The sequence below is a fragment of the Lycorma delicatula genome, chromosome 10, assembly GCF_047948215.1.
Source record: "Lycorma delicatula isolate Av1 chromosome 10, ASM4794821v1, whole genome shotgun sequence".
In the NCBI taxonomy this organism is placed as follows: domain Eukaryota; kingdom Metazoa; phylum Arthropoda; class Insecta; order Hemiptera; family Fulgoridae; genus Lycorma; species Lycorma delicatula.
Genome location: NC_134464.1, coordinates 24,083,196 through 24,108,558, shown reverse-complemented (window position 1 = coordinate 24,108,558; position 25,363 = coordinate 24,083,196). Strand labels below are relative to the sequence as shown.

General features: G+C 32.6%; 1 protein-coding gene across 7 annotated transcripts in view; it reads left to right on the top strand.

The window, feature by feature from the left end:
• The window catches only part of beta-Spec (spectrin beta chain), a 216,123-nt gene that overhangs the window by 52,938 nt on the left and 137,822 nt on the right, over positions 1–25,363 (top strand). The window contains exon 2 of one of the 7 annotated variants that reach the window (XM_075377174.1): positions 161–232. The exons of 5 other annotated variants lie outside the window; for them this stretch is intronic. The gene's annotated coding sequence lies outside the window, so the exon portion shown is untranslated. Of the gene's footprint in view, positions 1–160; positions 233–22,498; positions 22,777–25,363 lie in introns of those variants that run through there. One more of the 7 variants, XM_075377177.1, reaches the window with a different exon arrangement.

Below are 25,363 nucleotides of genomic sequence, written 5' to 3'. Positions count from 1 at the left end.
ATGGAGGTACGAGTATGGACACACCTTATTGTTTGATGTCAATTTCATAATATTCACATATACAAGTATTTCTGATTGCATAAACACACTTCTTTGTACTTAATTGTGATAACTGTGTTTTTTTTTGTTTTTATAATGCATTTCTTATTGTTTGTTGCAGGTAAGTTGAAGTGTTTTGCCGATGGAAATGTAAGGTGTGACTGTAACATTGTGATAAGATGCACTTGTTTAGGTTTGTAAAGAATTTAGTTAAGATTTTATTCTATTACATTCTGCTCATGATATATGCATGTATAAAATCCTGATAATAATTTATCGTAGCTGTGTTCAGCAAAGAGTTAAGTGCTCAAAATATTGGTGATCTTGAATGAAATCCAACATTTGTATATGTACGAAAACTATAAAAAAAGTGCTGCATAGTTACTGGTTAGTGCTTTTTAATATTGCGGATTCGTAACTGAATTAAAAAGCAGTTTAATTTTCGTAAGAAACCTTTTACTGAAATTAGATTCTGTGTTAGATCTAAGTATAACTTTTACGATATGTGATGATAAAATTTACCGAAAGAAACCAAGCGGTATCATTTACTGTAATAGATCTATTATTATTTTAAAAACGTATAATCTACATCGCATTGAAAAACATAAAACAAAGTTTTGAAAATTTCATTTCAAGTTCAATATTCAAAAAGGAAAATTTAAACTGAATTGTTCGCAGCTATTGTCGGTGAAGGCTCGTTTCTGTAAAGGATTACATTAAAATCTATTTCATTTTCTTGAAGCAAATTATCTACCAAAATTATTTTAATGAAACATCATAAATTGTTGTGCTGAATTTATTTTCGATAGGTGGATCGTTTTATTAAGCGGAAATTTTTTCCTCTGTCCGATAATTCTTGCCGGGAACACGTTAGTTAGCAGTCTTGGCATGGCGAAACGGTACTACTCGTACGTAGCATCTAGGTTTCCATCCGGAAGGTTTCCGGATCGTATCAGGCGCGGCATTCTTCTCGCATTACAATATTTCGGTATCGTATTCGTTTGCGCAAGTTTGTGGTAAATGAATCAATATGTAATCGATTTAATATAAACGATATCGGGTGATCTCGGTTTAATTTGATTTTTTACCTTTATTATGGCACATAATAAAAAGAAAAGGTTTACGTTGCGTTTTAAAAGTCACCCGTATCTAAGTTTGGAGAAAAACGTCCCGGGGTAGTATTTTTGGTGGCTGTAAAAATAATTTTACGAAACGAATTATAAATAATGTTATGCAATGGATTTTTACGTTTGACGCCAAAAAAAAAATTACTATTTACTGTATAATTTTTCTCTACGCGACCTTCTCTAAGTAGACCGTTAGATAAATTAATCGAGTAATTTTTCCAAATTATGTTGATTGTTCTTGAGGATCGTTTTTTTGTAGATCTTACCGAACTGTAAAAAATATTTGTTTTCATAAAAAATTAAGGGCCTCTTCACTCACAGTAATAGTAGTGTGAGAAAGGACGGTGTTCTTCCGGAGGTATCGCAACACGAGAATCGTCCCGCCCGCAATATTTCAAGAGATCGGGAAGGTTTTTACCCGGATGACAGAAATGCGTTATTGATGAACGATTTCGCATCGATCGATCTAAATGATGTCGAAAAAAAATTCTTTTCTCCAAAAATTATAGCCGATAAAGAACACGGTCATGATTGTCAAAGGAACTACTCGTTTTCTCGAAAACTAGAGGTGTATGGTAATGTCCGATCGGTCGTTCCTTTCCATGTAGGTGCTGTAAAACATAGCTGTGTGTTTTATTAAAAAATCTGAAATGTCTTCGTCAGCTTTGAGTGTATCGGACGAAGTATTGTCGATTCATGGGTGTATCTATTAAATCTTTTGCAACATTTGAATAGTGTTATTATTGTATGTGTTTAATTAATGTATTCGGTTTGGTTCACAATCTCGCTGAAGTAGGTATTTTAAGCGCTAGACATTCTTAAGAACCAGGCTACTGAAGGCAGCCCGAAAGAAGAGGGAGGAATCAAAATACAAAATTTTAAAAATATTCGGAGTTTTCTAAAAAAAGTTATTTTTTCTTAAATTCAGTTTTTATGTTATAATGTTTAGAGCGGAGCGGGGAAACCGGCCTTTGATGCCCGGTGAGGAGGGTTGAGGTCCCATTAATATTTGAAGATTTTGACCGTTCGGTGTTTTTATTATTTGCACTCTATAAAAAATGAATTACATAGCTTTACATTATATTTATTAAATATCGTATGTTTATTTTAAATTCTAACCGTGTGTAGTCTGCGTTTAGAATATTCAATATACCTTAGTATACAGTACGGTATTTATAAACAAATAAGAAAAAACCCGGCGAGATATTTCTGGCACATCGTTGAACGTTACACGTATGCTATTATATCGGTTAAAGGTTTAGTGCCAAAATTCTGTTTACCGTTACGTACATGCGGTATAGCGTTCGTACGTTATAATAATTCGTAGGATGTATGCGTGAGCATTTCGTGTTCGATCCGATCAAATCTTTTTTCTTTGCAGCTGCACTCGCCTACATCATACTGCGCACATAATTTTATTTATAGAAGCGCGCGCGTGCTGTCATTCCTCCTTAGTTTCCGTGATGTAAGTATTTTTGTTCGATAGATTGATTTTAATTAATCTTTCACAAAATCATCTTTCTTTATCCTAGGATGTTTATATCTACCTGTTCGCTATTTCTGTAGTGTATTGGGTTTATTTTTTTAAATTATTTTATATTTTTATTTCGTTTTGCTTTATTTAAACGGTGTTTATTTTTGGATTCCGTTAACATTTCTCTTTAGGTTGTTTCCCTGTTTTCAGTTTTATCGATATTCTTGTAATTTTTATATCATAACTTTTTCCCCGCTGACCGAACGGTTTTCATTTATCTGTATGTAGTGAAAATGCCGAATTGAAAATCGTGTTCGGTCTTTTAAGAATCGTGCAATATAAATTTTTATACGAATTGTATAAATTTATAATGAAAATTTTATCTTATCGCCTTGAATTTGATAAACATTTTTATTTTTTTCTATTAAATTCTCGAGATATTTTATTCAAATATTTTAATACATTTTATCTATTCGACTTCACGGCGCCGTCGTTAATCTAGCGAGATTACGTCGTATGACGGATTAAGATATTGTACCTTTTTGATCTTTGTATTATTTGTGTTGTATTTTAGAAGCGATTTACTCTCTCCGGTTTATTCGGTATATAAGCGCTGGTCTTCCCCCAACCGGATCCCTTTTGTGATTATCGTTATCGAGATGTACGGGTCTGCACGTCCCGTCGTCCTCGGGAAGGATCTAACGGGGACCTAAAACGGGAAAGAAAGGATCGAGGACGAGCAAAAGAATCGGACGGTGAGAAAGAATGGCCTTCTCTTAGGTGTCACCCCACGGTGGAGAAACAAACTTCATCTATAGAGTAGGTAGATTGAGGGCTTTCAGTACCGCCAGCAACATCGGGAAATCGGAGCATTTTTATTCTAAATCGGGCTGGCATGTTACCGATCAACCTTTTTTTCTTCTTTAATCCGGTTAACCGTCAACAAACACTACTTTCCTCCAAAAATTAAAGAACTACCCCGAGAACAAATTTCTAAAATAGCACCCACCCATACCCTTAGAGGTCTGTGGCAAATCAAAGTAAACTATTGGAATATAACCCGGTTTAGCATGAATTTCTACTAGAGGTTTATTTTATTATTTAACAAGTAATTGTTTTACCCCGAGCTAAAAGCTACCGTTGAGTTTATTTTAATCGGTGTCTAATTTTCATGGAAAAAGTTTTTTCATTCGAAGTATAGTAGGGATTTTTAAGTTCAAGATAATTGTGGGATCATTTAAAAAAAAATGGTACTGTGTCTTAAGACACTGTTTTTTGAAAAAAGGGTGAATTGTACAAGGGTTTATGAAAAACCGTGTACAGTATCATTAAAAAAATCATTACATGCAGCTGCGATTGAATGTTACTAATATGGAATATTGTGTTTTAAAACCTTTTTACTTGTTGCTTCTGCTACGTTTTAGAAAATTTTCCTCCGCTCTTAAGTTTTGGACGGACAAGTACTTATTTTTATTAGTAAAATTGTTCTTTGACTGCGCGCGAACGCTGTTCATGCTGAAGCTGAACCCCGCGCTTTGTTTCAATGTTGGATAACTTACGTCACGCGTTACAATTCCGTTTTTGTGCTCGAGCCAACATTTTTTAATCGGTCCTGTCTGTTAAAATAATGTCGTGTGTCAAGGCCCTTGTTCACGTTTCGTGTTTTGTTATTTTGTTTGCACGCGTTTAAAAGCTACACTAATATTCCTCGGTATAAAAATAATAATTATTCAATAACGGCAGTTATTTTGCGCGGATGACTTAAATTATGACTTAAATTGAAGGGAACCTCCGTTCCCTTATAAATGAAAAATTGATTTCCTTTGTGACATTTATTCGTTCCGAGTTAATTTTATTAACTTAATTAGCATATAAAAACGCCCAGATTTATAAGGACGTCGGTATAAAACTTTTTTTAGAATTTTGAACGGACCTTCTGATTCTTGTTTAAAATTTTAAAGGCACCCACGGTTTAAAAAAGAAACAAAAGATGATAATTAAATTGGGAATTCTTGTATACATCGTTTGATATTTCGAAAGGGAATATTAATATTATTCCTCGTTTAGCATGTTTGTTATTTTGCCGACCGTTATTCCTGTAACCGGATCGAACAAAGATGCTGCACTTCAATTGAATCGCTGATGCTGTCCAGCAGGTCGGGTTAGTTATTAAACTATCTCTATAACGAACACTGTTGTGACGTTTGATAGAAGTTATTTTATTCATTAAAACGGCATATTTACTATCGCGTACCGAGTCATATTGTATTTTACACGGAATCGACTGGTGCTACGGCCATTAACCGCAAATAAATACTGCAGTGGAACTGAACCCAACGCAGCTTTAACATCGATGATCACGGGACAACTGGATGCGCGTTTACTGCACTTGACTAAGGTCGCCGGAAATAAGTCCTTACTTCATATCCTTTTTAATTTGTGGGATGTTACTAGCTGCAAATTGTTCCGTGTGTTCCGTATTCGCCAGGGCGTGAGGAGATCGGTTTTTTGTTTTCCCAGCGGGACGATCGTATTATATGAATATTATAATAATAAAAGTGTATGCGTGTGTATAAATTTAAGTTAATGGTGAGTAAGGTTTTTGCCTGTTTTCTCCCTAAACCACTTTTTAAATCGAGTTTAGCTGTTTTTTTCTTTGTATTATTTTTCAAACTTGTTCTCCATTCTTGTTATACAAAGCAGACGGGCCGTCCGCTTTGGTCACGAATAGTAGTGATTATTTTTAGATTAGGTGCCGTTAAGTTTATAATAGCGAACTAAGAATACTGTTTAGTCGTTTATATTACTCTGTAGTCTACCGGACGGACTTATTTTTTTCTTTCATTTTCGTTGCGTTGCTTTATTTAGCGGTTTCATCATTGGTAAATTAACTTTATATCGCAAATCCGTACCTTTGGTCGTAATATGGTGCATAAAACCCTTTAATATTGAATATAATTATCTCCGTAATGTAAATCTGTTCCAATATGATAAGTAAAACTGATTGTCATGTTCATAAAATGGAATTTTTGTTTTTATTCGTAAAATTATTCTTATTATGTGTGGATGGGTTCCATATATTTATTAAAAACGGTGGAGTACTTTTCATTTAAAAATGACGGATAGTTATCTAGTAGGGTTTTTTAAAAAGAGAATATTTTATCTCTTCCTCGTTTGTTTTTAAAGAAAACAAAATGAAACGTTTGTGTATCACTTGAATTTTCGTTTAAGACGACTTAGAAAATTTTGATTAAACACCCTTAATTTACCGTGGTTTTGTCGGTAGGAATATTTTCTCGCTCATACATTTTTACGTGGAGTTTTAAATATTAAAACCGGCAGAGTTCGTAATGGCTCTTGTTCAGAAATGTTTTTGATTTTTTGTATCGGTAACCCCAACGAGGATAGAAATCTTTTTAATATCATAAGAACAACTTTAAATATCATTACATTTTAAACGATTTTCGCTGTAAATAATTTTGAAATTTTAATCGGGAGTTCCGATTTCCCTGTTACAACAGTTTTTTGTTGTTTGTGTGTTTACCTGCTCAGGATGGTCTTTATAAAAGAATTGAAGAAGTTTTTATCATAACTACATTTTTTAATCGTAATTTTACTTGGAAGTTCCATTTTTTGTAATACGTAAATACTGTAAACGTTAACTCGTAGTCTACGTATAAATTGCTTACTCTTTGTCGTTTATTGGTAACAAAAAGGTCACTCCAAGTGGCGATAAATTTGCTCTTTAACAAAAATAAGTGCGGTAAGTTTTTAAGATTTTATAACGTATAGGCTTTTTTACTTTTTACTTATTTCTTTTGATTAAAAATTTTATTTACTATTTCAAATTTTTTAAATTCTATTTGGCTATTGTATTCGAATAAGCTTACGAATATTAATTTTAATTTCAAGTAAGTAGCTGTTGTAACAATTTATAGAACTGGAGAAAAAATAAAGTCAAATTTAAAAGATTTGTTTATGCAAATACTTTCGTCATAGTTTTTCTATTTGGTTTTTAATTGGAACATAAGAACTCGCTCAAAAACCATGAATAATGTGTTTTAATTAAAAACGGAAGTTTAATAGTCGTTTCGATCGTTAATTATTAGATACCGTGGAAATAACATACTCGTACATAAAACAGTCGAATTAAAAATGAAGGAATAATAATTTATTTTTTTCTCTTTCCGGTAACTACAGCTATTCGAACTCCTTTTTTTGTTTTAATGATGAATTAAATTTTTAATTCTACGGTTGGATTAAAATGCCTAATGGGTATTCGCACCTAGGACCTCTCGAATGAAAAGTGGAGACTTTACTGAGGTCGGCGGAGTGGTAAATAGTAATAATTAGTGGTAATTATTTTTAATATAGTTTAATATAACTGATTTAATTACTAAAAAAAGAATACGAAAGAAATTCATAAAAAAAATCTATTTATGATTTTTATGGGTAATGCCATTGTATCTTTATTGTTACAATTTTATTTATCCCGTCGTATATTTCCACTTAAGAGAATTTCAACTTGATAATGCAGCTATAAAAAGATTTTGACAAAAAGACATTCAAAATATTAAAAGTATTGAGAGCTAATTTAAATTCAGATCACTACCTCTCGAAAATAAAATTAAAGTAATTCCCAAAACAAAAGAAATCTAACATACGGAAGACTAAAATGATTGATCCCGAGAAATTAATAAAATGCCGAAGAATTTTCAAAATTAACAGAAGACTTGATGCACGAAAGGTGGGAAAACATTAAAACCAAAGTAATGCAAAAAGCAGTGTGTTGTATCACGTAAAAGAGTTAAAAAAACACGCGTGATGGACGTCAGAATGCGACGATTATATAAATATAAGACAAAACCCTGGCAAAAGTGGAACTCCACCAAAAATGAGGAAAATAAACAAAATTTCCTTAAGTTCCGAAAAGAAGTTGGTAAACAGATAAAAGAAGTCAAGAAAAACAAGTCATTCTTAATCGTGCCGAACTTCAACTGGGTGAATGTCCGGGTAAATTTAGGAAAAACACATCTTGCACAGAGCAAATCTTGTAATCTCAAAAAACTATGGAGTATTGTAAATGTCAAAATAGAACGTATAACTTTTATTGATTTTCAAAACGTATACGATGAGGTAGAAAGAACATCATTTTTTCAACATTAACAGATGTAGGTTTAGATAACAAACGGCAGACTTAATCAAAGCAACATTAACCAACACATACTCAAAAATAAAATTTTGTGAAAATTGTTATCTGTCCTTTTCCCATCGAAACCGGTGTAAGACAAGGAGATGGACTTTCTCCACTATATTTTAACTGTGCTCTTGAAAAAGTAGTTAGAGAATGGAACAAAATTGTAGACAAAAATAGTGGATTAAGATTGGGAACTAAAGATTAACTTACGCTTTCGCTGATGATATGGCATTATTAGCTAAAAACTGGAATGTAGCTAAACAAGAGATTAAAGAATTAGAAAAACAAACTGCTAAAGTGGGATTAAAAGAAACACGTTTGAGAAAACGAACTCCTTAAACGAATTTCCTTAGTATAAATAATTTTAAAAAAATTAGAAATTATCAAATATCTAGGAGAATGGATCAGTTGGAATTCTTTAGAAAAAAAAGCGTTAAAAATTAAAGCTAATATAATGGAATTAGCCTTCCAGAGGGATAAAAAAAAAAACATATAACGAACAGTCTTTATCCGGGAACTCAAAATTTCGATACTATAAAATTGTGATAAAGCCGGAAGCACTTTATGCGGGAGAAACCGGGTTGCACTGTTGTGCAACCAAGGTCTACTAGAAAATCTAGAAAAAAAGAAAGGGAAATTATAAGAAAACTTAGGTTCTAAATTTCAAAATAATCCGGTAAAATTAATTCCAAATAACAAACTTTATTCTAAAAATGAAACATTATCAGATACGATGAGGAAAAAGACGAATTGCATTTTACTCCCATTTATTTGAAACGAATAACAGTAAATTGACTGAACAATTTTTTTTAAATTTATTCTAAAGTAAAAGAACCGATGGCAAACGGTTTGTACAAGTCCAAGAAAATCTAAAAGAACTGAAAATAACAGTAGAAATTATTAGAGAGAAATTTTAAAGATAATATTAAAAAATGAAATTAAACGTTTCCAAAAAGCGCCAAAACGCAAGAACAACAGAGGTGATCTTTTTGAAGAACGAAGGAAAGAAATATCAGAAAGAATAAAGAGGTCCTGGACAGATAGAAAAACGGAAAAAGAAAACAACCGCAAATAAGTAAATGATATAACGTGTTCCGAGGCGAACTATTCGGAGGGGAGGGGAGAAAAAAGACGTGTAATGAGCGAGTTTGAAGCTGTGGTTTTTAGCTAATTTTAAGCTTTCTATTGAGGATACCTAAAACGACAACAGTTGTATTTACTTTTATTTTACGGGTGTCCCTTAAAATAGAGCTTTCCGTACAGAGGGAAAGTAAACATTTCTTTTATGAAGGCCATGGTGTATCAGGAAAAGATACGAAACAGTAATCATCTTGGTGATAAGTTCCTTGATATGATTTATGATTTATTTCTTCTCGTGATACAGCAGGGCCTACATATAAAAAAAAGTTTGTTTTTCCTATGTACGGAAACTTATGGGTTACGGTGTTCTTAAGCAGTGGAGGATATGCATCGAAGTGTGTTTTCAAAACAATGATAATTATGTATAGAATATCATATAAATAAAAATGGTTTTCATAAAAAATGTTAGTTTTCCATTCACGGAAAGTTATTGTACACCTGTACAAACTCTATTAGACGTATTCGATTTGTACCGTTTCGTATGTTTTATTATTTTTTTTCACATTGTTTTAAATTTTTTAATAAAATATTTGTAAACGGGCGGCTGTAAGCTTGTTTTTGTTTTCCAATTTTGTTTTATTAACCGTGTACCTGTATAGAGTACTGCTAATTAACAAAATTTTTCTCCTTGGCAGATTCATTTATTTTTTTTTACAATATTTATTATTTATATATTGTCCGATCTATTTTAGGAAATTTTACTCGTTTTTATCATTTGTATGCTTCGACGCCAGTTTACCGAAGTTTTAACGAACGATTTGTCCTTTTAAGTACAGCATCTGTTGTCGTCTGCTGCATAATAATCTTCTAGTAGGCAGTATATTCTCACTCGGTGTTATGAATCATACGGATCTGACAATAATAATAAATTTATAGCCTATAAACTTTTGTACATGTCCAAATTGCAAACCGTTCGATTTAATTTCTTATGCAATATGCGCGCGCGTGTGTGTCGTTAAAGTATACATTTTTGGTTTAATTTATAATTACTGTTTTTTTTTTTACTAATTTTATTCACATATATATTTTTTTAAATTTGCTACCGTATCAAATATTAATTTTTTGGTATAAATAATTTCACATCAGAACAATCAACTCCGATTAAATCGCCTTAATAACTGAAACGCTATGGATTTGTTATGGAGTGAAACAGGTTTGAGGACCATGTTTAGGATTTAATCGGTAGGCGGCAGCTAAAAATTATTAATATTTAAGATTTGGAAATAAAGTAAACGAATTCATTATTTAAAACGATTACCGACTGTAGGGAAATTTTAGAGGCGTATTATTTATCTAAATGAATTGTATGTTCTTTTTTGTTACGTGACAAACAAAAAGAACGGGTGAAAAACATTACCGAGGGATAAAAATTACTCGAAAGCGGAAAAAAAGCAGCTATCATTATTCGCACTCAGGCTGGAACAAAATTTGTTTCCGATACGTTGATTTGAAAAGCAGGCAGTATGTACGGCGACTAAATCTAATGAACCGTCGAGATAATTTTGTGAAACGGGTTCAAACGTAGCTAATTTCCAATTATTCCGTCCAAAATGTATCGGCATGGTGGTGTGGGGTGTGGTGGAGGGGGTGAAGCTGTTAAGCGACGGACAAATAAATGCTGCAGCCGTTGCAGGGTAAAATCAGAATACGATGACTGTATAAAAAAATTAAGTTCCACTCGCTAATGGAAACAATACGGACAAACTTGTTGATTTCCTTTATATTATCCGAATTTAAATCTCATAGACAGGATACGGCGGGAGGGTGGTTAAATTGAAAAAAACTGAGGTTGAATAAAAAATGTTTACTAAAGATATAGTCGCTTCGATAAAAGTATTTACATAAATATGTTGGACACATTACAAAATAATAATGGATAAATACGTGCGATAAAGTAATCGATTTACAATAATATTATAACAATTAATAACTAATTCATCGTCTGTGAAGCACGATTGACATAATCGTTGGTAATTCTGGAGACGAAAATATTTGTGAAAGTTAGCGTGAACGAAACGAGGGCGAATTAAGTTTAGTCGTACCGCCGTACGACTAAACTCGACGATTAAACTCAATTGCTCAGTATTCGAATGATAAATGATCGGTATATATAAACTGTCGAATTATTCATTTTCTGTTATTTCCTTTCAGAACGGTAGCGATAATAACTACTGAAGTGATGGAATAAAAAAATAGAGAAAAGTTTAATTATTTGATTAATAAATATGATTTGTGGGAGTATTTTTTGTGATCGATAGTACAATTTTATTCGCTGTCTGCCGCATAAAGCAGTTGCGATGACGATAGTAGGCACAGCATAAGGTGTGGTTGAGGTCTGCATATAATTTTTTTATGTGTCCGACCCAGTTTTTATTAGGGATGCATATCAAACATGTGAGGTACATATGGGAATAGTAAAAAAATGTCTTTTCTGAGAGTATTTCTTTTTAATCGGTCCCTCTGGTGAATCTAATGAAGTCGCTCTTAGAACGTAATATTCCCTGAATTTCAGTAGAGTAAGCGATATGCAGCAGTTCGTTCGACTCGGTAAAGTTGTTGACGGCAAACCGCTTATCTACTAACTTTTTGTAATTTTGGCACGAATGCATATTATTCTCGACGATGGCGATTTAAACTTTAAGAATTAAGTTTTAATTCTTGTCAGGTCGCTTAAAACCGTTATGATTTTGGCAGTTAATTAACGGAATCATCTCGCTATGTGATGAAGCTGATCGTAAGTAAAGAAGTTAATTAAGAATTGGTGATTAGTTGATAAGATTCGCCGGACCCGACCGAATAAGTAATCTAATTTTAAGTTCTGAGGCAATCGTTTTTTTTTTATTATTATATAATTTTTTTTATCTATCTTTTTCAGTTCAAGAATCTTAGTGTTAGAATCTTAGTTTTCAGTTGAAGAATCTGTCATTTTTATGGGGATTGGAACAATGAAGCACACGTATTAGATACCGTTTAATGGTAAAACGTGACAACGATAATGCATTACGTAGACTGTTGGTTATTATTAGTTTTCATTTTAACTAGGATGTGTAATATAGAGTCAAACGGTTAATGTTTTTAATTTGAAGAATTCTTGCTCTTTAGTTTTACTATCGAGGTTTTGTTTCGCGGAAAGTTTTATCATTCGGTTCAGTGGTTCTTAGGTTTTGCTTGGACAGTACAAATATAGATATAGAAGTTGAATTGAAAAACCTACATTATTTTAAAGATTCTTTCGAAGAGTAATATTTCTTTCGTTGTTTTCTCTTAATAACTTGCAGGACTTTTCTTTCGAGTTATTTTTTAATTATAACAATTATTTAATTAATTTAACAATTATATTATAATCTTCGGTTAAATGGACTGAAGTTTTATCGATCTAATTCGGGAAAATACGACGTGTATTTTGGTGTTTGTAGTACTGCTTTATTTGCCGGTCTCCGTGGCGCGAGTGGTAGCGTATCAGCCTTTCATCCGGAGGTCCCGGGTTCGAATCCCGGTCAGGCATGGCATTTTCACACACGCTACAAATCATTCAGCTTCATCCTCTGAAGAATGGCTAACGGTGGATCCGGAGGTTAAAAAAAAAAAAAAAAAAAAAAAAGTACTGCTTTAATTAAAGTAATAATACTCTTTTAAAATGTGGCAGTTTTCGTTCACCAAACACACGTCCGGGTACTCTCATAAATATTCTTTACTTTGTGGAAAGGTCAGGCAATTGAGTTCAGTTAGAATTTTTTTGTAAATTGGTGAACTAATTAGAAAACTTAACTAATAATGTAATATTCTTTACTTGCAACGGGGTTTTATCATTATTTATCTTTACTACGTACATATATTACCGACTCGATATCAATAACTTAATACTGTTTTTATTACAGTTAACCGTAATAATGGTTTATTAAATGTAAAGTTTTTATACTTAGTTTCAGTAATTTTCCTCATTTTAGATTTTTTTCTTCGCCACGATTTTTTTACGGATAGATCTGTGTCAAGTTACAGCAGTAAATTGACTGTAGATTACGTCTTCTTGTTCGAGAGTAACAAGCGTTCCGTTTACGTATATCGTAATTTATTTGGAGTTTGTTTTGTGTTCTTTGTTCGACTCAATTTGTTATTGAAATCTGTATGTCTATCCCACCGCAATTAATACGACTTTTAGCTTTACAAGTAATAACTCTCGCTACAGCACATTTTTGGTCGTTTATTTATCATCATTATAATACCTAGAAAAATCATAATAGATAAATGTAAGCGGTCTGAGGTTTTTTTTTTACAAGACACTTTTATGTTTTAACGATTTGCGTGTAGGCGAATGAAATGAAATTGCCGTTGATAAAAATAGTGCCAAATCCGAGCAGACTAAAAGAAGGTGGAGAAATTCTAATCGATCGGTCATCAGCGTTTAGTTCTTAATGATTTTACACCTTAGGTGTCTGAGTCGTTCGTAAACTGGAATATAGTACTACTTTCTTTTTCAATTTTGTTATTTATTTATTTTTTTAGCAACTTTTTCTTTTCTATTTGATTATCCGTTTTAAATGTTTAGAAAGTATACTACTCCCTGTTTGTTGTTCCTTGCTTCTCCTATCCGTCGGATAGTAGGTTTTAAGATTGGGGTTTATTATTTTTTTTTTTACGAGTATCGATGCTATTTTATGATGTACCGATGTTTTAAAATAAAAATTGTACGTTTTTAAGTTTTTGTTAAAAGTTCCAAGTGTGTTATCTTATTTTAAACGGTAAATTCATGTTTATTAAAAATCAATCACGATGTTGATTTTTCTGAAAATTAATGATTATGAAGTAGCGATTTATCTGGAAAAATATCTCCCGGAGTTTGTAGATTGAAGAAGATTTTTAATGTTTCATCGGGATAGATTTAATTAGGCCGGTAGTCGATTATTTTTGTCGTTGTGGAAAATGTTCTAATCCGGTATAATTATGTGTGGAAAAGGATGGATGCATAATTAATGTTCTAAAGATAGAGCATTTATTATATTGTGGGAGAAAGAAAATGTCTGCTTAAATTTATTTCGTTAGATGTCACTTGATGAGACACGAGTCGTTTTTGAAAAGGGAATAACCGTTCTTAAGAATATAAACCGTTCGGGCTTAGCGAGGAGTGAATTTGTTTTTTTCATACAGGCAAAAAATAGAAAGGTCCGTAAATTTTGTGACAGTTTACAGCACAAAAAACATTTACCTTAGGCGCGTCCCGTACATGTTCGATTGTGTGTCGTGAATTCCTCTCACCCCATATCCAAATATTACGTCGATTCGCTTTACCGCTTATATGGAAGGTTGCTTCGTCACTGAACACAATTTCACTAGGAAATTTTCTTCGGTCTTAATTTTCTGTAAAATGTTTATGCAAAATTCGGTTCGTTTTTCTTTATCGCCTTCACTCAAAGCTTGTTTCAGTTTGTAATATGTAAGGTTTAAATGACAGTCGATTACGCAGTAGCCTCTGTACTTTAATTCTAGGAATATTCAATTCTAAGCTGGCGCGTCCTGTTGAGATTTACATGGACTACGAATGAATGAATGTCTGCAGCATTTGTTCGATTGCCGTTTCAGAAGCTGAAGGTCTATCCTGACCTGGCATCCTGTGTGATACACACAACTTGTTTCAGTGAAATGATTGTACCGTGCAATAATAGACTGTATTTGAGGCGGTTGCTTGTGATATTTAGTCATGAATTATCTCCGAACGGTAGTAGCAGGTTTGGATTTATGAAACCATAAACAACACTGAGCACGCTCTGCCGTGGTATACGTCTCTTTGATGACTGATGGAATTACATTCGTGCCACCTGGTGAGAACGTCGGGAACACTAATGTTGATAGGCGGGAATTTAACTTGAAAATATGCTGTGTTCATTGATGTTTCAAACAGTTCTCTAAGTTATTTACTTTTTTCATTATTAAAGGTTACAGATGTATAATTAATTTATAATTACTCGCTCTGCATATTGCAAACGATTACTTTTGGATGATATACATAAACGAGGGTAAGTGAATATTCTTTTGTATTCCTGAATTATAAAATGAGACAATTAATTGTCCAAAACAAGTTAAATTACTTAACAATCGGGAAGATACATATACCAGAATGGTACCGGTTGCTTTCTGCATTCTGTAAAAAATTATTAAAGAAACTTGACTTTATATATTGTAAATTGTTGCTCGTGTTGAGGGGAGCATCGAAGTGTGTGACTCTCGTTTAAATCGGACCACCTAAGTTAAATGTTTGATTCGTTTAAGGTCGGGAGCCCGGGTAAGCCTCTTAAGGACTAAATAATTATACAGTGCTTTTTCTCTGTTTAGCCGTTACGCTGCAAAGTCTGAATCTACATTAATAACATACATAGATTATTGAAAAAAGTTGTTAGATTTTAGAAGTTAATAAATATTTCCGTTTGTATTTTTTTTTACTTTATCATCTGTGCCGTATGCGCATTTTAGTAGAGAAACATACCGCAATGCTGTATTGCACGCTAACGTCTCTTATTTCATTGATCTCGGGAGCGTGTCGATCCGCCCAGTGCTGTCTGTACGAATGGATTTAACTTAATTCTGATGAAATCTTGGCTGCATCTTATTAAAAGAAAAAAAAAAGTTAGCCGATACCTCATCCCGTCTCAATATTGAATTAATTTTTTATTTTAGCAAAATCTATTTTTACTAGAAAATTTAATTTTGTAAAATTTGCAATAATTTTTGCTTTAACGATAAAAAATTTATGTTTAAAAGTTTTTGAGTTTAGGGGTAAATTTTATTTATCTGGCGAAGACTTTTGTGAACTGTAGTTTATAAATACTTTCAATAGAATGAAGTCAAAATAAAATTCATTTAAAATCTCCTACGTCGACTATCAGTTAAAAAATAAGAAATTTGAACTGATTTCCTTTCCCATCTCTTACAAAAACTACTTACTAGAAGGAGAAACCAAAAAAAATATTAAACAGTTTAACATTTTGTACCAATTTTATAATTAAATGTTAGAGAAACGAACGTGTAAAACGTTAAATTCACTTAAGAAAAAAAAAAATCTTAGTTTATTTGTAGCTCTAATATCAAAAGATAAACAGTTTGAAAATTACGTAGACTATGGCTATGTCAAATTCATTTTCATGATGACATTTTGCGTGTGGTCTTCGTCTCTGCACACGTATTTTGACTTATTTCCTTTCGTATGTTTTCATTTTCTCGGTAAAGGTTTGTCAACCGGAGACCTCTGCGTTTTAGGTAATATCAAAAAGAAATCGCACCAAGGAAGTTAAGGGTCTTGGAGACTAAAGAATATCACACACCGATCTAGGAAATTATTGAGTAACCAAAAATCTGTTGTACAGGCGCCATCGATATAGTTGCTTCGTAATAAAATCGACTTGTCTTTTGGAATAAGAATGTTTTAATTTTCTTGAGATTTTAACATCGTAGTGTCGTCGGCGAATTCGGCAAACATTTAATTTTATTCGTCACCAGTAATTTTGCTAACAAACATATTCGGGTTCGGCTTATTCCGTCATCCAACGGTTTTGGTGTGAAATCGTGCGAATGAAATCATCGATTTTGTTATTCATTCGCCGAAATACTTGACGGTTTAATTAGATTTCTCGTATTATATGTAACTTTTAGGTATGAAGCTTTAACTTCTCGAACTGTGTTCTTTAGAGAAGCAAAACTGTGTGTACGCGAACTTTGCATGTCGACAAACTAGACACGGCGAGATTCTATGAAAGCTGCTCTTTTAACTGAATCGATACGGTCCGTTGCACAAGCGGTTCTATTTTTTTATTAGCTGAAATTTTTTTTAACCGAATTTCTTCCTTCAAATTTCTGAGCCGATTTATTAATCCAGTGAGCTAAAAGGTTATCGTGACAACCGAATTCGAATCTTCAGTGATCATTTATGTTATCACTTTTGTTTGAAAATGATTTAATTCAGGACCAGTTCACCGTTCTAGCCGAACAGCAAGATTATTATTCATTCCTACGTTAAAACTTTACGTTTCTCTTGAGCTTGTTTCCATTTTTTCTGGATGAAGATGTGTGCCCACCAGATGCTTCTTCAACTGGTCATTTATTTATTACTGTTGAGCATTTATTTTTAAATTCCAAAATAGTTAAAAGGACTATTTTGTAGTTTACTCGCGCTTATTTCAGGAAGCATTTTAACAAAAAAAAATTGAATTCATAATTTAAAGCATTAAGATTTTAAACGTTTTTTTTAAAAGAAAATATTTTTGAGAACTCGGGACACTATTCCTGCTTTAACTTTGTTTAAGCAGGTAAGTGACGGTACTTTTAAATAAATAAATCTACAAAAATTAACATAAAAGATTAAAGACAGTAATTTGTGAAGTAATATTGAATTTGAAATTTTTGACAGAAGGGTTTTTCTTCATGTATCTGGAGTAACGCCGGGTCAGTTACGCGGTGTATTAATTGAATTTCAAACGATCTATCCGATCTAAGATAATTTTATTTCAGAATTCGATCGACATCATTTTTAGATCGACACTATCAATTGTCATTTTATTATGTTTATCGTTAATATTTTATTTTATAAACGGTATCTTAATATTTTAAGGCGAGTAGTGTTAATCCTTTAAGTTACATTATTTAATTTAATATATTATTCAGTATTCTGTCGTCATTAATGATTTGTTCGTTTCACAATAATTTGTGACGGTTTCATAATTGAGTTACTGGGATTTTTATGTTTGTGCCGACAATTGTGTTGCATTGAAACTTATTGATCCGCAAGTTTTTGTTCGGTTAGTCGGAACGTTCGTGGCTCTTATATTGCATTAAAATTTAATGTCGTGCAAAAGCAAATTCTTCTATAATTCTACTACAAAATAAAAGAAAAAAAGTAGTAAGCTTGCCACGCGATCCATTATCTGACGTTATTCTGTTTATGGTATCGTTCATTACGATGCCATTACTGTATGAAATCCTATTCCCCTGACGGAACTCTATTTGAACAGAAACTTTGCAACAGAATTTTTATCCCCGGGTTTTTCTGGAAAAATAATGAAGTATTCGTTTTATGTTGATGCTTACGAAAATCTTTTCAACGTGGAAATGGAGTGGGGAAAATTATATCCGCGACAAAACAGTCTGTAATTTTTAATGTCAGTACATTTTCGGTAGCGTTTCAATATTTTTGTTGCCGCGTTGTTAGTATTTAATTTAATTTTAATGGGAATTGACACATTTGGAGATTAATCTTAAAAAAAGACATTCAACGCCGACCGAGACTGGAGAGATATTTAAGAACGCGACCCGTATTAGTCGATTTAATTACTGCTGGGATTCTTTAGGCATGTTGCTTGATAATTGGCTAGAAAATGGCAGAATCTATAAGTCAGAACTTCGTAAAGTATGTTTTTTTTTTTGTAATAAGCTCTTTTGTTATTTCTGTAGACTTTTCTTATGCATATTTTATCAGAATTATTCGATTATAAAAATGTATTTTGAATAATTATTTTCTTTTAAAAGTTATTGTGGTTAAGTTATTCTTTTTGTATTAACAAATCGACTGTTTTGAATCATTTTTTGCTTTTTTCACGTTTGAGTTTTGACTCTTGAAGTCTGCTCTATATTCACCTTGTTAAATTTGTTGATAAACTTTTCATCCGCATTGTACTTCAAGGAGTGTCTGCTTTGCTGCGTTCGTGTTCTGATCACATGTTAGCGGTCGTTTAACCGCTCTGTTGCACCGTATCCTAGTCTAATATTATTTTAATATCGTCGCTTCTTTTAGCCGGATTCATTCCAGATGTAACTCACATAGGTATTTTATATTAGTTGTTTATTCTTAGAATAAATACGAATTCTGGTTGTTCTTTTAAATGTGAGGATTAATTTTGTTAGCGGTATTTGCTGCTCCTGTTGGCTTAAAAATTAATTTGATATTCTTTTGGTAATATCGTTTAAGATTTTTAATTAATTTCTTATTAATTAGGAAAAATAATTTAGCTACTTTTTTCGTTATTCGGATTGGGAAACTCCAGAAAAATCCTGATTAATGGTTTTTTCCAAATTTTCATATATCTTTGTCCTTCAAACAGATTTTATCGTCAAGATACATCATGTAGTAATAATAGATCTCAAAAAAAATTTGTAGTCTGTCGTTCCTCCAAACGGCCCACTCTTCCTTATATTCGTTTAGTTTTCCCCTGTTTTCGATCGTGTTGGCGTAAATCCGACCCTGTTAAGCCTTTGTCGATGATGACGGGACTTATAGAGTCCCGTCATTATTTGTAATCTGTGTCTCTAATCGGGTGTCGTACAGTAAGTACTGTTGTCAGAAGCACCTGTTAATAAAGCCGGACTTCTTTCATCCCCGGATCGAAATTTAACAATTTTCCTTTTCTACGAAAATTACTTAAAAAATATTCCCGTAAATGTTGTATGTTAAAAATAATTTACTAAGCAGGTCGCAGCCATTTTAAAGTTTGTTTTTTACAAATATCAGTTTGTATTGGTTCGTGTGTCTTGAATTTTCCTCACAAAGGTAAATCGGTACTTTTTTATTTTCAATTTTTTTAAAATTCAAAATTAATATATATATAATATATTAATTAATTTAATATATATAGTATTTATATTTTGAGTGAAAAAATTGATATGCTAATTACCATGCACAAAAAAAATTCTTCACAAATAGTTTTAACGAAAACTGACAAAAGTTTAAAAATATTTTTATTTACGATTATGAGGTTAAAATTTCATCAATGCTGCAAAAATAAGGAGCATTGGAGAGTTGTGCTAAGCCAAGTGGTGAGTGTTAATATGTCGTCGTTTTCTTCCTCTTTTCAAGACGCGTACGTAATGGATGACGAGATATGTTTTATTAGCTAGATTAAAGTTTGCATAAAAATATATATAATCGTCATGTTAATTTTTTTTAAAAGAAATTTTATGTACAAATTTTTTAAATTTATTTATTTCAAATATTTACGTTGGAATCTGGTCACGTAGTGAACAATAAGCAATCTCCCCCCATGACCCAATGAAATGTAAAGGGAGAGACAAACTCAGACCGACCATTCCTGAGATGTATGTATGAACCCCAGCCACCGAGTACACCGATGTCTGCTATTCAGATCCATATAAAAGAAATTTACCTTCACTAGAATTTGAACCTCAGTACCTTCGACTTCGAAAGTCAGCCGATAAAAGATTTGATTTGTGAGGACGAGTTTACTACATATAAGGGTTAAGTAAGATTTTGTTTAAAATAAACTTTTATGCGTACGCAATAAACCTTAGACATTTAAAATACTCTCGATTGTACTTTTAATTTGGATTACTCATTATTATAAATGTTACGATTTAATACCCGTAATATATTAGGTAGATTTCATGAGAAAGCTACCTATTGTAACGGGTACCATGATTCGACTTCCGGAAAATTTCTACATATCTTTGCGTTTCGAGAAAACAAAATGTCTATAACTTTTTTATTAAGTAAAATATCGAATTCGTTTAAAATTCCTACTATTCTTTGGATAAGGGCCTAAAACTTATCGGAGTAAAGTTTTTTGATATCACCAACCATTGACCCAAGGGTTGGAAAAAATGGGGTTTCGAAGATAAAAAAAATCATACCTCCTTTAATAGATACGTATCGCATCGGTTTAAAGTGGTCGTTAGTCCTCTAAACATTACCTAAAACTTTTGTCTGAAACAATTTTTGGTATGACCAACCATTACGGCGAGGGACGACCAAAATGTTGCTGGAGTTGTATGAAGATAGGGCTTGTCGTATGCTAAACTTGTGAAATTTTTTCACATGCAACCATTGTGGTATTGAGTAAATTTGAAGTTTTTCTTAACTTTAAGGTGGAAATCTTTTTTTTCCCCTACTTAGAACCGGTGAAATCTACCTCCGTCTTCCGGCGTGCCGAAAAGGATTTTTTTTACTTGATAGAGGGTTATTTTTTTACGGATCGATGTTGATTACGATTTCATAAGAACGTTTTGTAGGATGAAATCATTCGATTCGTATCCGTCGTGAATTTATATTACGTTCTTTAGTCCCTTAAAACAAGTTTTACGATTTTACTTTGCTTATAGTACAGAATTTTTTTTCTTTTCTGGAGAGAAGTTACACATTGTTCATTTAGTGAGTTCTTTATTACTTTCACGGTTTTGTACGGAAGTTTTTTTTTTAGAATCTGTTTTACTATTATTTTTCGTGAAGTAAAAATTTACGATGGTTACTCTACTTACAAATTTTATTGTTCAGCTGTACATCTTAAACTCTTAAAAAAAAGTGGGATCGACGGATTATAATAAGAAATTTTTTTATGTTTCAGGGTTTATTAGTCGTTTTATTTTTATGAGAATGTATGTTAATGTAAAAAAATAGATCCTTCTCATTCAAAATGTTACGGAGATATTCTTAGTTATAGAAGTATTTATTTTACCAATCTTTAAGAGTTTGCTCGTTTTATAGTACCGTACATCTAATCCGCTATTGATGCCGCCGCGACCGTTGCACGAAACCGGTACAGATTAACCGAAATGAATACGAAGCCCTACTTAGGAAGGGGGTGATTTTGAAATACCAATTTTTAGTTTACACGAAAAATCGAATCGGTATTTGAATAAGACGGGCGGTCATATGAGTGAATGATTTTAATGTCATTTAAATATTTTCGCCCGAGTATTATTATCTCTCTTACTTTCCGGGGTCGATTTCTAATTCCAGAAGAATGAACTTGTTCATTCCAGGAACGTAATACGGTAAATCCCTAAAATATAACCCTGTTTACCTAATATTATATATTGATGCATTTACTATTTATAAATTATATTTATTTTATATGCTCTTACTTTTTTCTAGTTGTAAAACGTTCAGAACCATCGTATTGTTTTTATTATCGGCCGAGACTGCGAATATTCTTAAGTTAATAATCTTATAAACTTGTAGATTTGTAGGTTTAGTTTGTGGTACTTCGCTGAACAACGATGCCGTCGTCCGTCGCCGGTAGCCAGTAACGGTCGTTGTTGTATCTCTGCAGACGTACGGCTGTTCGGCTTTAGGGTTTGCGCATGCGTATCCGTGACGGTCGGTGTCGTTAATGCGGTGTGTAGTGGGGGATGAATTGACCGTATTTGGTGTGCGGTTTCCTTTCTCCTTTGATCGGGAATTACGTCGACGCATGCGCCGTTTAACTCGTCCGTTTTACCCTACCAGCTGGTCTCTGTCTCTGTGTGTGTGTTTATGTATATTGTGTATGTATGTGTGCATGTGCACGGTTAAATTATGTCGATGTAAGTACTCCGTCTGTAATCGCCGACCTGGTGTGTGCGGAGCTGTTTATCCTCCGGCGCTGTTTCTCTTATTTTCTTCACTTCGTTTACGTTTCATAATCGCTTTTAACCTGTAGACATAGTCATTTTTCATTTCCTTAGCGTCCTCGTATTTTTTTTTGTATAAATTTTGAACTAAGTGTTAATTATATTTCTTCTTAAAGCTTTTAATATGCGTAAAACGTTTTCAGGAGTTAGAAATTTAAAAAAAAGGATAATTTATTTGTGCGCGTGATTTGTTGTTTAAAAGATGATATTTGTCGATATATTGCTCAATATTGATATTAATAGAATATTCTGTTGCCAGTGAAATTTTGTTTCAGTACTATGCTTAGTGAAAATATATAACGGTCGATTAATTATTTTGTTTTTTCCTGATTAAGATATTTTAGTGCGTGAATTTTAATTTCGAAACGCTGAACTTTTTTTTAAATCTACAACAGCAGTTGATTTTAATATTTTCTGTAAGTTTTTGGCTTCTTTTTATTATTTAAAAACAGAACTTTAAATTTGAAGAGTCCTCTTTATATGTATTGAATGGTCTTATTCTCATAAAGGGCTGACTCATAAAGGGCTAAGGGACGTTAATTGAGCTTGTTGACAAAAGTTTCCGACGGAGTCTTGAGAATACAGTTAAAGAATATCTATAATATAGATAGAATATTTAATTAAATTTGCGTTCGAATCGTCTTGGTGCATTTGAGAACCGTTATAATAATATCAGCTGATCGGTCGGCGGTGATGTCAGTAATTTACCCACTCTGTGGATGGAATGAAATTCAGAGCACCGAATTTTACAATCTTCTGTTATCATTGTATTTAAGCGCTTGCACCTTTCCGGTTCTTTTTATTAGCGGCTCTAATATTTAAAGTCTGATTTATACTCTTATAAATGGTTACAAACGGTACAAATAAATGGTAAAAACTTTTAAGTTTGCTCGTTTTCTACTACCAACTTCTAGTCCGCTATTGATCCCGCGGCGGCCGTTGCACGAAACCAGAACAGATTACGGGGGCGTACTTAGAAAGGGGCTGATTTTGAAATACCAATCTTTAGTTATCAGTAGTATTTATACAGAGTAAGACTATTTTGTTGACCTTCTCGAAAAATGTAATCGGTACACGTATCTTATATATACAATCAGTATATGTATTTTTATCTCGTAAGGTTATCTGCCCTAAGGCAGGTCCATTGCACTACGTCCTCCTGAATTTACAGCTAAACTTTGAATTCCTGTTTGCTGCTGTTACCTTTTAAATATTCTGTAGTTTTTAATTTTCTTCAGTCTTCTCAATCTTCTCTTTGCACCTTTTACTGTTTCTTTTAGAATTGTTTTAATCGATCCTCCTATCATGATTTGTCCCAGCCAATTAGCTTTTTTCTTATTGTGAATTGTATTTAATTTAATAAGCTTCTGTTCTTGTTCACTCGCATCATTTCGTCATTTTTTAACTCTGTCAGTCTGTATAATTTTCTTCATTCTTGTACGTGCCTACTTTTCAAACGCCTCTAGCCTTTCTTTTTTCCATTTTCTTATTCTTCTGTTTCACATTCATAAAGAGTTCATCCCATACATAAAATGTCAGTAGATACTTCTTCAAATTTGCTTCATCTTACTGAAGGATAATTGTTTTCTTTTCTGTAAACGCTTCCTTAGTAATTGGTATTCTAGTATTTTCATTTTCATGTTTATAATCTTCTCTTCACATTGTTTATACGAGAACAAGTATTATTATACTTGTTAAATTTTTTCCCTTGTTAATGTGTGTGCGCGCGCGCTCACACAGCTATTTAATTGTTTTTTTATTTTGCGATTTTTTCCCTCAACCGCGAACGCAAGCCTAATTTAAGTACAGTTTTTCCGGTTGCTATCGTTCAATCACAGAAAGTAGAAAACAACCTTTTTTTGTTTCATAAAATTTTTTTTATTCAAAAGGTTTTCGTAAAATTTTCAGAAATGGTTATGCATTTAATTTTTATTAATCTTATCTACCCGTTTCTCTTGTTTTAACGTTCATGTTATCTCACGTCTGTTGGTTCTGGGTAAAATATTTCGTTTGTATCGGGCAATGAATGGTAAGCCTTATAAAAGGTAATCGGAGTTGTTGCCTTCTTTAAGATACAAAATTTTTCCCAAAATGTTCCGTAATTTTAAGGAATATGTATTGTTTAATATATATTGCATGATGGATGTGATACGCAGATTTATGTTGTTATACAAGAAAGGCTTCGATGAGCTCGAATCTCGGAATCGCAAGTTATCGTCCTTTCAAATTTATTTTCCTGAGGGGCATATTTGCTATCGAAAACTAGTGTGTATTTGAATTTTTTTTTAAGAAAAAAAATTACGCTTGTATTTCTCTAAATACTACGGTAGAATTTTCTGCCTAGTTGGTACCGATTCTACGTTTCAAGAATATGCTTAAAAATACGTTTTATTCAAACTGTTTAAATAGCAATGTTTCCGGGGTACCGGTTCTTATTTATTACCCGGAAGAAAATCGTGTCAAAAATTCTGAATTTTTTTCAGATTCTGTTACCTCAGTTATTGGCCTATTGGCCCGTAAATATTGTTTCGATTTATTTCAGACGTATTTGCATTCATGAAATCACAAATAAATAGTTTACGTTATCAAAGTCGCTTTGGTTTTTAATACTTCAATCTTTTGGTAAAATTCATCCTGGATAAGTAAATCGATAAAGAATATTCCGTTGGAAAAGAAGTTCGTAGGCTCCTGCTGAAAAAAGTGATTATATAAGTTGTCGTATTTAATTTTATATATTCAGGTATTTTTCCCGATAACCCGATATAGAAGTATAAAAGATGTACTTAATGAGAATGTCGGTAGTAGCGATCTGCATTACTTCAACGATGTGCTCCCTTCTTCAAGTAAAAAAAATATCTTTTATTATTACCGCAATACGTTAAAAATGATTTAGCATTTCCTTTAATCTCGTTTAGTCGTTCATGTTTAATCATCGACCTCGTCCGTCTTGAAAATGTGAAACGGTATTTTATTTTCATATCTTAAAAATCATTTTGATAAATC